This window comes from Triturus cristatus, chromosome 8 (assembly GCF_964204655.1).
Source record: "Triturus cristatus chromosome 8, aTriCri1.1, whole genome shotgun sequence".
Classification (NCBI taxonomy): Eukaryota; Metazoa; Chordata; class Amphibia; order Caudata; family Salamandridae; genus Triturus; species Triturus cristatus.
The window spans coordinates 742,764,856-742,781,366 of record NC_140591.1 but is presented as its reverse complement, the minus strand read 5'-3'; the positions used below and the strand labels follow the sequence as shown (position 1 = coordinate 742,781,366).

The 16,511-nt window shown below is 42.3% G+C and overlaps 1 protein-coding gene across 7 annotated transcripts in view; it reads left to right on the top strand.

Annotated features, from left to right (window-relative positions):
• Positions 1 to 16,511, top strand: part of LOC146805002 (arylsulfatase D-like) — a 514,533-nt gene that overhangs the window by 62,556 nt on the left and 435,466 nt on the right. For 3 of the 7 annotated variants that reach the window (XM_085622152.1, XM_085622155.1, XM_085622154.1), the window contains exon 2: positions 4,941 to 5,043. The exons of the other annotated variants lie outside the window; for them this stretch is intronic. The gene's annotated coding sequence lies outside the window, so the exon portion shown is untranslated. The remainder of the gene's footprint in view (positions 1 to 4,940; positions 5,044 to 16,511) is intronic. 7 annotated transcript variants of the gene reach the window in all.

Below are 16,511 nucleotides of genomic sequence, written 5' to 3'. Positions count from 1 at the left end.
TGGGTCTGTTGGACTGCTTCAGTCCCAAGTTTATTCCTCTCTGAGAAACCTTTGACTGCTTCTGCAGCTAACCTGAAAGTGCAGAAGGGGTGAACTTGGCCCAGTTTGCAGAGTCATAATAGGACAGACTTCACGGCACAAGAGGCAAATGACCCCAACCATTATAGCTGTCGCCCAGTAGTCCCTGCTTTCCATGTGGCCTTCCAAGCGGGTGTTACAGCGCGGAAAACCTAGGTAACGGGGAAAAGGACGCGACCCGTACCGATATCCTCCTTCCGTTACAGACCAGACATCACACTATCGCTTTTCACACATGCAGTCACTGGTGGGGCCCATTACACCAACATTCATATGTCACTTCACACTGGTCTGCACATACAGGAGAGATGAGCGGTTCAAGCGCTGGACATGAAAGGAATACTTTATAACCTATAAGAAGAAAAATTATATTACATATCTATACAGTAATACCCTTTCTCCTGTAAACCTCAATCTTAAACATCAAGGCACTCCTCCCACGTAATCGATGGATCAAATTAGTTGGGATTGGTTGATGGTGATTTAGAACCAGCTAAAACACATTTTAAGATTTTGATCTAACCGCCTTCAATAAGTCACAAACACTTTACTTTGTTGATTAATAATTGTTTATCTATTTTATCGTAAAAAGGTTAAATTGCATTCAGAAAGATATATCAATTTTCATGTTAATCACGGAACACCATATTTACCTAATCTGGCTATCGGACGTCCTCTAAGTCATTGGTTTGTCAAGATCAAATTGGCTGTCACTCTGTCATTTAGCAGCAAAGTTCTCCGTGCAGCACGCTACAGTCCCAAAGAATAGGCAAGGACCAGAGACTTGCAAGCATCAATCAATGCCCATAGATTTAAGAAAGTTCGCAGTTCATCGGATAATGGGCAGCATTCAGGCCGTCAAAGATTCAGCAGTCACCCTAGATAGTAGCGTCGCGTAGCGTCACCGTCGTCTTCGTCAGCAAAAGGAAAGGGAAAGTATGCGAACAACCAACTTCCTCCCTATTCTACCATGTAATTTATAATGAAATGAAGAAAAGATGTGACAATTTGTAAAATTTGGGCTGTCATGATTGGTCGGTTGAGATCGTCCGGTAGAGTCTTTGGGAACTTGGTACAGTTCAAAGATAACATCACAAAGTCGGTCCATTCTAGTTCTTCGTCAAGAATCCTTTTGTTTTTCCGTTTGGCTACAATCCCACCGTGACCTTGCTCTGGAACCCTAAGGCATGGGTCATGACGAGGCCACAGGGACGTTTTGTCGCTATTGCGCACTCCACTCGAAACCTCGTGCAGCAGCGGCCATCACCTCGTGTCAAATCAGCGGCCATTTTGATTTTAGGCCCAAAGAATAACTTAAGCGAAACAAACACAAAAATGTAATTAATACATGGAAATAATGAATCTAATGTTAACCCCTTACTAATCCCTCTATGTGTATGTATTTATCTAGCGTATAGCGACATTTAAAGCGTTCATATTCACCCATTTGTTGTCATCTTGGGCCACATTATGAAAACGTTACAAAAAGCCACATATATTATGCAATATTCTATTTAATACATATACTACTGTTAGTATGCGTACGAATTTTAGTCATAAAGGTTACTTAGCCATGCAAATCCAGCGTATAATTCATATATTAATAATGTTGATTAATACACATGCAAACTTATTTAATAATATTATAATTAATATGTTATATAATTAGTATATTCATGCAGAATAGGGGGGTATACAAAATGTTGTACTACCCGCTCCATCAAGAAGTAGGACAGACTATTCGCTGTTCTCGGGAAATCTTGAAATTTTAAAGAAAGAGGAAAAGTCTTACAGAAGGGGTGAACTTAGCCCAGTTTGCAGAGCCATAATAGGACAGACTTCACGGCACAAGAGGCAAATGACCCCAACCACTATAGCTGTCGCCCAGTAGTCCCTGCTTTCCATGTGGCCTTCGAAGCGGGTTCTGAAAAGGCAATCTAGGCACCTGCAGACCTATTCTTTTTATGCCCTCCGGGTATCCCTCACATTGACTCTCAAGCACACTTGCAAAATCAAGTCCCCATGTACCTGATTGTAACTGCTCATGTGGTTAATTGTGTTTCTTTGTCTAGAAACACAGTAGGTCATATTAAATATTCTGTAAACAGAAAGGCATATGTATTCTATACCACAAAGATAGTAGTTACTTACCAAGCAAAATTCCTAGATTGCAGACCATCAAGGTGGTTTGATTTTTACTTTTAAAGTTACTGGAGAAGGTGCACGCAAGTCCGTACCGGCCTACTAACTTGCATGTTTTATGGGTTTTTCCAACTTGTCTCTAAAATGTTCCCATATGAAGACAGGTTGGAAATTTTCTCCGGATAAGGGCAGGAGTAAAACTTCTTCCAGGGTTAAAGAAAAAAAGTGGGTGGTGTAAATGTGAACTTGTTACCGCTTAACACATTTTTTGCATGAGCAAATTTACACATACATATTTGCTTGTGCTAAAATGCATTTAACAAATATTTTGGAGTACAGTTTCCTGACCACCTTCTGTGAATTCATGAAAGCCATAAATCTGCACTAATGGAAGGACATATACCATGGGTGCACGTTTGTGACTTTCTTTTAGAATCGGGCCCATGTTTAGGTCTGGCATTAACCAAGACCTTTTGTTTTTATTAAAATTCTATATATCTCTCTCTAACTAAAGGCTTGCTTCTCTGTGAGTGATAGCAGTTTGCTCTTTTACAAGCAGCATATCGGCACCCAAAGTAGTTTTTTTCCAGTGCCAGGAACTACTGTGGTAATGTGTGGTTTTGAGAATATTTTTGCTTTTGCCAAGGTTTGTTATAATGATGGGCCCAGCAGCTCACGAGCTTATTTATTGTCACGTTTCCTATACTTTTGTTGAAAGTGGTTACACTTATTTTCCATCATGAATATGTTTTAGAAATACTAGCATGCATCAACGTATTTTACTAAATGATGATTCAAAGAAATGGTACCTAAAAGTTCACAGTAGTTGAGTGAAAACATTTGTTTACCAGTTGCATTTTTATTTTATTTTTTTAATAAACATTTTATTTTGAAAGCAAAGAATCCTTAATCTTGATTTCATGCTTTTGCATATATTTACATCTAATCGGAGAGCATTCTGGGAGCATTATTCGTAGCCTCATATTGGTAATCTTTGCCAATGTGTGTGCGCATTTCTATACTTGAACCACTGTCAGTAGTTCATTCTGAAAGTATATTTTCTTAGTGCTTACCCTAAGAATAAAAGTGTTCTATTTATGAACCATAAATGCAAGCTCAAACAATATTAGCATATGGACACAAATATTACACTACAGACCATGCCTTTCCATGATCAATGATGTGGTACTGTAATTTGGCAGCCAAAGGGTTTGTGCCACCAGGAGTTGGGCCTTCTTGTCTCAAGAACAAAATAAACATGAAAACTTGTTGTCCTTGACCCCAAACAGTATGTCCTGGATGTCGGATAAAGGAATTCCACACCCCTGCTGCCAGTGTGTGTGTAGTGACCAGCAGCAAGTTGAGACACACACACAGACTTGCACACTCACACATGCTCATAGTTCACACATACTGCCAATGGGGTGCCAGTTCAGACACAGCAATCATACCAGCTGGCAAAATGTGGCTGTGTTTGTGTAGTCACTTGCTGCTGGTCACTACACCCACTGGCAGTTAAATGTCCGCGCACACTGCTAACCACACACATGGCCAGTCAAATGCTACTCGGACATCACCATGAAGCTTTCATTTCTAAAACACTCCCACAATGAATGTATTACAAAGACAAAGCACAGATAAGGAAACAATAAAACATACAACTAAAAAGAGCACGTTTTTTCAAATAGAACCAATCTGTTACAAAACAGGTGTAACTAAGTTCAGCAAACCACTGCCAGCCATCCATCTAATCAGAAAATATATAGCAATACAGACCACAGCCTCTTCCCTTTTACTGTCATTGTTGCTCCCAATAATTGAGTTGTGTATGGCACCATTTGAAACGTGGGAACACATAGGTTCAGATTAGGACACTCTGGGCAGTACATACGACTCTCTTTTCGTACTTCTCTTTGGACACAGACACTAGATCACCAACAAGGAAAGTCTTTTTTGGGTGTTGGGGCAATGTATTCAGAAAAGTAGTGATCTTTCAATATAGCCACATCTTCCACCACTCCGACTCTAGAAACAATTGCCTGCTCAAGTGCAACAAGGCTGCCTATTACAGACTGCTGAAACTGCGCAAAACGTCATCCTGGATTCAGGAGAACGTTTTTTTACAACCATGCAAACATTGAAGGATACTAAATGAAATAGATGAACAGCCAAGTTTTTTTTTAACAACAAATTTTATTTGGCTATTTATTTGAAAGTTGGGCGACAGCCCTACAATGACCTGTAGGAGAGAAAAAACGTACATTGTTGAAGTTCCCACATTTTGATTATTTTTCAATTACTGCAGAACATGCAGGTGGTATAACTTAAGCAAACTGCAGACAGTACTAGATCTCAAGACGTGTATATGATATATTAGCAGAATGATCTATTATCTATTATCATAAAATGCGGGATATTCCGGTCGGTGATCATTGGAATATGGGGTCGTTTATAAAGGGTCTGTGGGTAGCAGGGGGGGGGGGGAGCTCCACGATATGACACCCATTGGGTCCAAATTTTCCTGTTATTGGGGCAGCCCCGAGCTAGAAACACAGCTATTTCCTCCCCCATGCATCTGTCAAGTTCAATTTTCCATTTACCCAGTGTCGGGGGGATGTCCCTTTCCACATTTGGGCGATATCTCATTTGGCGATAGTGAGAGCTAAAAACAATAAATGTTGCTTATATTTATTTCCCCCAATGTCGTCTGTACTGTGTAGAAGGAAAAGTCGTGGATCGAATGGGAGCTCCCATGAAATTACCTCATTCAGGCAGGACCGTATTCTACGCCAAAAGGGCTGCAACAACGTGCAACTCCAAACGGTATGTAAGAACTTTCCATCCTCTCTCTCACACCGCAGACATGCAGGGGACTGAATAACTCCCATCTGCCAATGTCTGGTCCGTGTATTGTACGCTATGTGCAGATATTTAAACTGTATCAGGCGGTACCGTGTAAGTCAAGTTTATTTTGATATGGAAGTCCTACGGAGGTCCACAAAAATACACACTACAGGTTAAACGAGAAATACTTTACATACAATAAATAATTCTTCCTTTGTACATGGCTGCATCCTAAAAAAACTATCTAACATACTGTGTGGCGTGCAAGGGGTAATGATACCGTCGTATGAAACAGCAAAGTGCAAAATGAGCATACAAGAGAAAAAAAGAAAAGTTATTAAATAAGTCAAAACATTCCTATGGAGCAAGAGGAGAAATATTAGAACCCGTATACAATCAAATAACCAACCATCAGATTATTACAACATACGAAACAGAGTTAAAAATTACCTAATAAATAGCCAAAAAGTTTTTAAAGATTGATAAATCCTATAACAGACCATTTCATTTAGTGGGGACAAGACAAATAAACGGGCCTCAATATGAGTATCAATCTTCTAAACCCGTAAGGTAGATTCCAAGTTAAATAGGGCTGTGGTTTATTCCCCAGTGCGCTCCCACAGACCACCTCATTATGAGACTTGGGCTGACTTAAAACAATATCTCTGGCCAGACTAATAGAGGTTACAGACTTCATTATAAACAACTTCAATACAGCTTTTGGCATGGGGGAGTCAGTGTTCCAGCTAAGCCCAAATGAATCGTTTGCTTGCTCAAAGGACCTAAAGAATGTTGACTGTTCTTTCAGCTTGTCAAAGATTTCCCCTCTCAAGGCATCCCTAAGAGTACCCTCTTTCCCCCCCCCCCCGAAGAGGGAATTACCGCACCTCGGAACCACTGCAAGGGATAAGGTATATGAGGAGAGTAAGCCAAGTTCAAGACGTAAAACATGCTGGCGGCCAGAGAGTTTAAGTTACAAATTTGGTGCAGGATTGGACCTTCGGCCTTATCAAAGTAGAGCCAATGGCTCGTATACAGCACCTTAGCAGCATATGACAATGAAGGGGGGATTTTAACCTTGAACACTGACACAACATGACCAAAATGGCATCTTCCACAAGTCTTAAAACATATGTTTAATGCGCTAGCCTGGGAAACAGCCCTACTTACACAAAGTTTGATATGCTCTAGATCTCGCCTGGTTTTTGAAAAAACCTTTCTGAGATATAAATAGGAATCAACCAATTCCAATTTTTCAGACCCCAACATCCACTGGAAATACCTCTTTATTCTGAGCCCTTTTGGTGATGTTGATTTTCAAGAAATAGGCTTCTGCATATTTAGTCAGGGCGTCCATGTGATGTTGCAAACCAATAGGCATTAACTCAAAGATGGCCACATCATCCGCATATTATAGAGAACCAACGGACATTGTACCGATTCAGGGGGCATCCCCGCTCACTGAATTGAAGACGCCGGGAAGATCGGATATATATAGAGAAAACAAAAGAGGGGCCAGCAGGCAAACCATATTGAGCCCATTATATGTTCTAATCTTACGCGATAACCCCAGTAAACCTCCCATCAGAACTTGGCACCAGGTATCTGAATGTAATTCTATAATAAGACCCAGAAGGTGATGTGGTATACCACGATGAAGGAGCTTTCTCCACAGTGTTTGACAGTCCACTTTATCTAACGCCGTGGAGAAATCAATGAATGCAGTATAGACTGGCATGCCTTGCAAAAAACATATTTATCTACGATGGTCTGGAGGACCGCAATGTTGTCCAAGGTACCATGTTTCCTTCTAATACCAGCTTGTTCTGGCGGTATGATATTCTGGTCATGGGCCCATTGTTCCAGATGACATAATATGCTTTTAGCAAATAATTTGCCCGATGCATCCAGCAATGTAATCTGTCTTAAGCTGGATGGCGAAGTTTTTGGGACCCTTTTTATACAAAGGGACTATAACATTCCCCTTCCAAGAAAGGGTAATTTTCCTGGTTCGAAAGCAAAAATTAAACAACGGGGCTAAGAGAGCTCCCCACGCAGCTGACTCCTTTTTAACTAGCACAATTGGTATTCCGTCCGGACCATGTGCACCGGATGTTCTGGGGTTCCTTATAAACCCCACTAATTCATCCCCTGACGGGGGACCAAATAAAAAAAAAAAAATTAAGAGGACTCATCCACACCAATCGTCACAGGAACAACTGGACTGTTCTTATGATATAATAGGGAGATATAATCCACCCAATCCTTTTCTGGGATTCCGCTATTAAGCACCAATACTTTCTAGAATATTTGGCCCTTGCAGCTTCCCTCAACCCAATCCATTTAGTCGTACTCCCTTCTGTTTTCATTGAATTTACGGCGGCTTCTTACTAGTTTGAGGCGATTAATTTCCTGCTGTGGACCTATAGAAAATTGTATATGAGGTTTTCGAACGAGTCGATTAATTTCTTGATTAATGTTTTCAACGAAAATGTACCCTGTGTAGATGAGCGAGGGCTGACCGATTTAGAGCTTAAATTATGTATCTCTTCCATTTGGGCCTCAAAATACTGAATGATATTAGCGTGAGCACAACCCCGCTGTTCTACGTAAGCCCTCTTAAATATCAAATTAACCTCAGATATATTTTTTTATGTCCGAAAGGAACGTCCATTTGCTTTATTGAAACAGCCATACCCGGGCCAGAGTTCCCCGGATCCAGTACAGGTAGTTTGAAAGCCACTGTCATACCCACTACACTAAGGTCACTCCATGCCGACTGGAGGACAAATAGATTTTCACAAACCCCAAACATTTGATAAGAGACAACCACATAATCTAAGAGACTCTGAGTATGGTGAGAATGAAATGTAAATTGTGCTGCTTTGTCGACAGGCACTCCCATTTAAAATAATCAGATCTATACTTCTAATGCTTTCAAGCAGGGAGAACCCTCGTTTATCCGTTTCTATATTTTTCAGCAATAAAATCTCAGGTATATGCCAAATTTCCCCGTTATCGGTGTTGGCATAAATCTCCGAGGCAGAGTTAGAGATTTTGGCATTTAGTTCTCCCACGATTATCACTAGAGGGCATTCTTCGCAAGCAGCTATATCATGAACGAATGAAAAAAGTACACCCAGCAGATGGTCAAAATTTCTCCCAGAAGGTTATGTACAGATTTGCTACGAGGAAGAAAGAAGACCTGCCATAGTCTCCCAAACGTGCCAACTTCAAGCATAAGCAAAGATCTGAGGGATGGCGAAATACCATCTAATTCCAGTTAATCAAAATCTTAAGCAGAATAGAGACCCCCCCCCCCTCTAGGGTGTTCCCTATCGGAGCATTTCACATAACAGGAAAACACAAAATGGCCGTCACAATCAAACTCTTTCCAAGACCAAGTTTCTTGTAAGCACATAATTAAAGGGTTCAAGGTTTTAAAAACATTCTGTTTTATCTCATTATAACCCAAACCGGACATATTCCAAGACAATAGTAAACCCCCCATGCTGCCTCAAAGGATCGCTCCTTTCCGCTACAGGGCAGTTGTTGCTCAAAGCTCTTGCGACCGAGCTCCACTGGGCCGATTCATCTTCCACGTCCAAAGCCTGGGGATCGACTGCCATACCCATCGCCATATTTATTGAACGTCCCCTCTTGCCCAAGGAAACCATGATATTTTTGGGATTAACAGGTAAATACTCAGTATCAGGACCCATCACATCTAGCACCACTGGTTTAATGGCCCTTGGGGCTTTCGGGCACTGAATTATGGGGCGCATGGTTGAAAATTCCTCATATTCTAAAACTGATGTAATGTCAATCCCTTGTTTGAGAAAATGCTCACAATTCTGCATAACCAAATTGGCAACAATCAAGGAGCCAAAAGTAACTGTAGAGTGTGGAAAAGTATCAAATGAGTTAATGTTCACGTTTATAATATCCATACTGGATATCAACTTGAAAGCCTCTATCTCAGAAAAAAAGATGAGAATGAATCCTCTGTTTAACAGGATTCATTGTCAAATAACCAAGTGAAATCCACAATGGAGAATAAAACATTCTGCACCACACTGGTTTTTTTGGTGGCATCCCTCGAGGGGGTCCATAAAGGGACCCTATCACTAAGACTGAAAACTTGTACACCACCATTAGGCTGAGTATTCGGATGCAAGATGGAGGAGGCGGTTGGAGCCTCCATGTTTTTGACAAAGGTGTGGTCACTGTGAAGGTTCTGTTGGGCCCAACCTGAATGACACTTGATATTTGACACCACCCCTCTAGGTTTCCACCCGCCCTAACCCCAGAAACCGCAGACCCTGTCTGGGGCATAGAAACCCCACAACCCATTCCCATTCCCCCTCCTGGGCGTCAACCAGCTCGTTAATCAAGGGGGGTTGAGTTTCTTGGGGGGACTGCGGCATCCGAGTTGGTGAAGATATTACCGTTCCAGAACCCCCCAACCTCCCAGCTTATACCATATGCGCTGTGGGGGACTCCATGGGAACCCCCTCTTCAAATGGGGATTTAAGACCTCCCTCCTCCATTATTGTATGTGTATCACTCTGTCTATCAGAGATCTGTGAAAAATACAACCTTAGCGCTTTCCTTTTGGGAAATTGTCTGGTCTTTTTATGTTTCCTTTTCAGATTTTCCTCCTTATGATTTCTTATGGTGCCTCCCCTCTTCCCTGCCTTTGACCCTCCCTGGCAGATTAGGGTACTGGGCATGAGAGGTAGAGCGAGTTGAAACCTCTCCTCTCCCCCACTCCTCTACCCACCTGAGAGACAAATCCCCTGATTTTCTCAACTTCTCCGATGCCCCCTTTTTTACCATTTTTAAACAAAGAGAAGGTTTTCAATATAGGCTTGCCCAAAGGGAGACCCAATTCAGCCTCTCCAAATAATGTGCTTAAACAAAGCTCTTCCATTTCAAGGTAACACACCGGTTCTATGGGGGAATTCAAATGAAGGGGTATTCCGGCTTGAACTGAGACATCTCTCCGCAATCCCAGAGGAACAGATGATCATGGCCTGTCGTTCACAAGTTCTTCCATATGGGAGTGTGTCGTAGGTATAGGATTGACGGTGCCAGACTTATTGACCTGCTGCACTTCAGACAACATTACAGACATTATTTTCAATATATGATCAGAACTTAATACAGATTTCTCCTATAGAGACAAAATAGAATATTAAATGTTTTCGATACAAAAAAGATATTCTGACGGGACACCATCCCCATCGTTTCCAGACTTCGGTTGTGTACAAGGCAGGAATACATCATCAGAACCAATCAAATGACTTGTGCTACAATATAAGAGGGGCAAAGAGAGACGCCTAAGAGGAGAACTTACAATTGGAATGTTTTTTTCGTTGGATGTACTCATCGAGTGATCATCCTTATGAGTGTGATCGTGAGGGTCTCCCCAACCCCTTATTTGGGCTTCTATGTCAATATCTGGTAGTGTAAAGTCTTCCCCTGACTTTGATTATTTTTTACATATCTTCACCTCTCGACCATAGTAGAATCATCTCCCAGAGGATCATCCAGACCACCATCCTGGCTTAATCCCATACAAATGTCCCCCCGAACAGGTGTAACAACAGTCATTCAGTCTGGCTTAGACCTGTTCAAGGAAATATGTGGCTGGTTCTGTTGGTTGACGAGAGCATCTAGAACTGAACTGGCAGACAAAAAAACATGTCAGAAGGTTGCCCAACTAAGCCATCCTGAGCATCTTCATTTATCTGAGTCCGGTCCCCTTCACATATCTGAACCCGGCCCCCAGCAGGAGTGCAATAGTCTCATTGAGGTTCCACATAAACTTAAGAAGAAGGTGTTGCTGAATGGGAGTTAGAGATCAGTCCTTCTGAGGCCTCTGCTGCCGCCTCAGATACAATCCGGAGCATCTTTCGAAAAAAAACTGTGATGACTGGATGGGATTTATAACAAAGTTGTTGTAGTTGTCTAGTTCCACTGTGGGATCTCCTTAGTTTATGAGATTGTCTTGGTGACAAGGCGATCACACGCACAAGCGTAGTTCTCTAGAGGTCATCTCACTCAGGCTTGTTTACCTGCCTGACTGCTGCCTCCGCTCGCTTGTTTGGGACAAAGCACTTCCGCTTTTCGGTCTCTGCGTAGCAGCTCGTCGCCCCCCCTTCAAAACTCCAGAACGTTTGTGCTGTCTACCTAGATTTCTGCGGACACGGCCATGGCCACTCGGGAGTGCAGAGCTCAACGACTTCAGCCTCCCATGACTTCCGCTGTGACTCGTTACTTTCACGCCTTCCGTGATAGGTAGCGATGATTGATGGGAGGACACCCCAGGGGCTACTGACTGAACCCCCGGGACCTCTGGGGAGGGAGAGGTGATGGGGAGCAGCAGTTGGCTGATAGCAGCACCCTCTAAAGACTAATGATCAATAACTGGACTCAAGAGGGAGATGAGGTAATACAGGGCAGCAATAGGAAATTGGCAATGGGGCAAGCAAAGCAGGTCAGACACGAATAGTACGAGGCAGGCAGATGGATATGAGTTGAGCTAAGAGCTAATCAAGAGCAGGGAACCAAGCGGGACCCCACCAGCCTACCAGATTTCCCCACAAGCCGCACCCAGTCCTGGCTGGTCCGCCTCCGCAGGGGACCTGGGCTTACTCTTGGCTGCTGCGCTTAGTATCATGCTGCGCTACGCTTGCTCACCCCAGCCACTATTGATTCTGTTGTCCGGCGGTACCCTCAATCACCGCCCTCTGCCTGATACTCCTCCACTCCTACACCCAATAGCCTCCGTGTCGGTAACCTCTGCGGTACTCCGCGTCCTTAGTCTTCCACCAACCTGCAGTCCCGCGTCTACTGGTTCCACGGCTTCACACTTGGCCCCGCCCACTGGTAGCATCCTAATCAGCCGAGACTCTCATCTTTCCCCACAAAACACAATATAGGGGAGTGTGACAAAAGCAATAAAGATGCAATGTTGACTTTTTATTTTCTCTTGCTCTTCACCACTCTTTACCGCAATGGCAGGCAGCTGTGAGGGAGCGGGTCGTGCTGCTGCTGAACTATCGATCTGTCGTGAGCCACCCGGTCTGAACGTCGTCCTGTACGTTCAAGCAAAGACCGGGACAAACGGAGAACAACCTGCTGTGTGTTTGTGTGTGAGTTGGAGAAAAAACAGCCAATTTCTTGTACCAGATATAGGACTTAAGGCTCGAACCTTTGATCTACTCTCCCATGTGCTTGTTGTAGTTTAGACTTCACACTGGTTTGCGCACTTCTGCAACCTGACCCCAAACAGTCACAGGCATAGTACTTCCATCATGAATAGTTATCAGAATGTTGACATCTCTTCTGTCTGAAAATTTCACAGCAAGATGTTAATTACTAGCTGTGTCTTTTTATACACAAGCTCTTTAGGGTAACTTTACGTTTAGAGTGGATTGTGGCACATTACCCACTCTGAATAATTCTTTAAATAATTTTAGACCTGTGTAGAAACTATCCACGTATAAATGGTGACCTTTGTGAAAAAGTGCTCTGGCAATTTCCCACACAATTTTCTCACTGACTCCAAAAGTGGAAGGTTAACCAGGGGAGTCAATTGAAGAATCTCTACCACTATAAACCCTGAAATATTACACAAAACCAGTGGAATTTTTTTGCAGCATATACAGCTTAATTCCATAATATGCTCTTTTGCTGGGAATGCATTTTCTGAAAACCAAACGCCCTTGAACAAGACCAGAGACTCATTCACATTTGTTCAGGAAACTGCCAAAATATTTCCCCATAATAGGGGGTGACGCTTGCCCAAGAGGCGACTCGTTCCAACAAACGAACATCCCTACTGCCTAGTGGGTGCATTCCTGCTGCATGATCACAATCCCCCAGCAGGAATGCACTGCAAAAATACTAGGGGGAGAAAGAAAGCTTTCCTTTCTCCCAGTGCCTCTCTGGAGGAAAAAACCTTGCCACATTGCCTCCTTCCTGACGTTCTGGAAGCAAGTGGCTTCCAGCACGTCCCTGGCTTGTTTTGATGAAGTTGGCGCCCGGTGGTTAGGTTCCTGAACTAAATTCTGTTAGTCCCAACTGCTGAACCCGGGAAGGTAATCGCCCATCGGCATTTGATTATTTAGTTCTTTTGCATTCATTTTTTTCCCTGATAATTGGAGACTTTCAGTGCTTAAAATATTAACTTGTATGTTTTCTTTTTAAACTTAGGCCACCACATCATAGGCAAAATGCTGTTAAACATCACATCTGCTACTGCACATATGCCTGTAGGTTCAAGCTATTGATAGTAATGAACCTTTATGTATCAATTGCAAAGAAAGCCTGTGGAAGACATTTTGTCTTACCAGAAACATTTGCTTGCACCTCTTTTCTCGCAGCAAGCAGACAAGAATCTACAACATAGATATTTATCAGTAGTGATGATTCCAGCAAGGGGAACTTTTGTTGAGATGCTTACGTTTTATTTCTAGCATTACCTGTGCTTTGATAGTCGTTTGTAATGATGCTGCAAAGACGTTTTGTGCAATAGAGCACATTAGAATAAAGTTAATGGAACATGGCTTGAAAGTCAGGAATATAGCCTGTGCTGTGGACATCACCATTCTGTTTTTTAGCTGCAGAAAAAAGTCAGTGTAGTTATTCTTCCAGCAAACTGTATGTCCCATATCTTACGTAATTGTGCTAATCTATGGATTCTCGGAAACATTTCACAAGGGCCACAAAACAAGCTCTGTGGTGTGTCCAAGGGCCACATTGATGCCAACTGTGATGGAGTGAGGATTTGCCGTGGAGGTATGTGTGGGGGAGAGGTAAGGTGGATGTTGGGGGAAGCAAAACATATACATAGTCTAGTCAGTGAGTCATGGAGCTATTTTGAGGGTTTCATTCCATCGTACCCTAGTCTCTAGAGGAGTCAGATTTGACAATACTGTGTTATGCTCAACCTGAATCGCTATCCCTCTACCACACCTTAGGGTAAGCCTTTTCTAGTTGCTATCACTACCTTGGAAGAGGCCAGTATGAAAAATAAGTGACTTTATTATTAATTGGAATGAAGTAGAATTGCACAACAACAAACCAGAAAACCTAGAATCAATCCCTTCTTTCCACACCTGTCAAAAATGTGTGATCCTTAACAATTGATTTATTTCACTTTGCTTTCTTTTTCTTCATTATCATATGCAAGAGCGCCTTGAAATACATGCATTCAGGATATGCACTGTACAAAAACTTGTGTTTGATTTAATAAACTTTATTGTTGTCCATGCATGCCAACAACCCAGTCCACCCAAAGGGTTAGGTGTGACAACTGACTGGCCTTTTAGATCACTATTGGCATTGTTGTTGGGGTGAGACATGAATTTTTCTTCATTCATTTAGAAGGCTGTTACTTTTGGAAAATAATTCTCAAATCACTCATATGGTCTGATTTACCAAGGTGAAATACTTCTGAATGTTAATGACAAACTGTTTTGAATTTTGCAGGGATTTTGTCATATTTTTAAATGTGTGTTGCAAGATGTCTTGAAAAATGAATGTGTTTCTAAAGTCATGTATTGCAGAATACCTTACTTGCTTCTTTTCTTTTACTTCAGTTAGCTTGCGAAAAAACACTTGCCAGTCTATTTAACATATTTCTGAATGTTAATGCAGGGCACCAAATGTGAAGGTTAGGAGGGCTGTACTTGTTAAAACATTTTCGTTTGAAAATATATAATCAATTGTCTCAAACACCCAAATGTGACCTTTTTGTATACTTCAGATAACAACCTTTGTTCAGGCTATACCAATTTATTAGCTGATCTTAATTCCAGCACTGAAGGACTACTACAGATGTGTACTCAAGTTACACCTAATTTTCTGACCCTAGTACAACCCAAAACGCCAGCACTTGAATAGGATTTTCTAGGACAGGTGTCTCCAAACTTTTCAGTGCGAGGGCCACATCATATATTTTCTTTTGCAAATGTTCACTGGCCGAAAAAATGACATTTACCAGTTTTGACTTTCTCTCCATTGGTCTTTCCTATTATCTATTTTTCTTTCTTTCCTTTTCCATTTGTGCTTCTTTCTAGCTCTAGCATTATGTCTTTCTTTAGGTTTCTGTTTAATATTCTTCCCTATTTTCCATCTTTACTCCTTCCCATTCTTCTTGTCGTTCTCTTTTGCTCCTCCCTTTCTTCTTACCATCCTCCTGTCATTCCTTTGCCCCTTCTTCCCATCCTTCTTTTAATAATCCTTTCATTCATTAATCTTCCTTTCTCTTCCTTCCCCTGTTCTTCCGTTTTTCGTTTCCTATTTCCATTATTTAATTCTACTTTTCTGCTTTCCATATTTTTTTTCTATTTTTATTCCTTCCTTTTCTTCTTGCTACCCTCCTTTCCGAACTAAATGTTCCTTCCTTCTACCATACTTTTACCCCTTGCATCCTTCTGTCCTATTCTTTTTTTTGTACCTATGTTTTATCCTGCTTCTTTTTAACTTTCCCTTTTTTCGTTCCTTATCTACATTCTTGGTGCTGGCTCACTGCATTTGCCCACTTTAAAAACGTATCTCTGTCACCAAACAGCTTTGGGCCTAGTTTCTATATGCGTCTTCAGAACGAATTTGGGCATGGTAAAGTTTTCCAAAGCAGCCAGACTCAATACAAGATAGGGCAGAGCACTATGTCAGCAGTAGTTTAAAAGGAAATTAACAACCTACTGTGCAGCATCTGGAAATGGGATGCTCCGCTGCTACTGCAGATTCACCAAACAAGGAAGTCGCTAGCACCTCTCAAGTTCTGCAGCTTGACTGGCATTTCACTCTTCCTCTGTCCTTCTGTTTTCCTCCTCCGCTTTCTGCAATTGGAAACAAGCATTGGCATAGCCAATAGGTCTCGCCTTTGGGACATTGTAAGTAAGTGTTTAGCTATGCAACGGTTGGTGTTGCACCAAGGATATTGTGCTGCATAATTAAATACTTGTAAGGTCCCGAAGGCAAGACCTATTGGCTATGCCTCTCTCTCATATATTGAGGCCCGATCATGAAACTGCCCCCCCCCCCCAACAATAGCCTACGGTGGTGCACGTGCTGCACGGCATTCAGACCCTCAGGGAAGTAGACGAACGGTGCACTGCGGTCATGTGGCCGTGGCTTTGAAGCACCATAAAGCTGCAGGCCCCACCTGCAGTGCTTTTGTATAGTGTGATTCACCCTGGGGGCTGTTCACTTTAATGTTCACAAAATGATTCTGGAGGTGGTAGCCTGAAATGGCCAATTACCCGCTGTCAGCCGCTGGGGCACAGACAACGAATCTTTTATTGCGTAAACATGTAAATCTGAGACACTTCAGGAGAACATGGATTTCAAAAGGTGGGCACTCCTTCCGTGATGGCTTCGGGAAAGCACCCACTACCATTACCTCCTCGTCCGTCTTCCTCGCCACCACA